This window comes from Glossina fuscipes, unplaced genomic scaffold (assembly GCF_014805625.2).
Source record: "Glossina fuscipes isolate IAEA_lab_2018 unplaced genomic scaffold, Yale_Gfus_2 224, whole genome shotgun sequence".
Classification (NCBI taxonomy): domain Eukaryota; kingdom Metazoa; phylum Arthropoda; class Insecta; order Diptera; family Glossinidae; genus Glossina; species Glossina fuscipes.
The window spans coordinates 163,699-164,522 of NW_023998567.1; the positions used below are offsets into that span (position 1 = coordinate 163,699).

At 35.8% G+C, this 824-nt stretch overlaps 1 pseudogene; it reads right to left on the reverse strand.

Annotated features, from left to right (window-relative positions):
• Positions 1 to 570, reverse strand: part of LOC119642479 — a 22,311-nt pseudogene extending 21,741 nt beyond the window's left edge.
• Between the last annotated feature and the right edge of the window lie 254 nt (positions 571 to 824).

The window sequence follows — 824 nt, forward strand, 5'->3', positions numbered from 1 at the left end:
AATCGATTCAGAAAGTGATTTTGAAAAAACTGATTTAGGAACTGATTCTGAGTCTATCGCTGTAATAAACGGCGGATCTATCTCAAGTCCTTCTGGGTGTTGTATATGTCTGCTAAAACTTAATAAAACCTTGTGCCACAAGCGGTGTACAGTATAATGATGCAACATCCCACACGTAAAATAGTGGCACACATTTCGCAGAGGAACATACGTAAGTAACCTCTTCCACATAACATAGTAGAAACTAACCTAATAATGCTTGCTAAACGTAGAATGCCAAGAAAAAAATTTCAAATTTTCGAGTGTTCTGTAATAACCTCATAATCACTATAAGGTAATAGGAATAACTGTGAAGAATTAATCGAATAATGGCAACAAAAGCAATTTACTGAAAACAAGAGAAACGAAAAACAATTTGTAGTCAACTTAGACTTGGTTTTCTAAAGCCCACTGAGAATTCCTACGCGATCTGTAACTGAAGGAGAAAACAATTCGACCACAACCATTCGCTTGACATATTAATTCTAATAATAAAAACACTATAATGGGCCACGACTCACCATTAAACATTCTACACCATCTACTGATATGCATATAACGTTCATCATAAGGCGTTATATAAGAAGCAGTCGAAAAAGCATTCCGAATGGAACCATTTTTAATACCGTGTGTCCTTGGGCCAAAACACATCAGTGTACCAAATTTCATTAATGTATCTCAAATATAGCGACATAAAGGTGTTCACACAAATACATGACGGACGGACAGACAAACTTGGATCGATTTAGAAATCGTTGGATATAATGAAAGGCAAGTCGCTTACA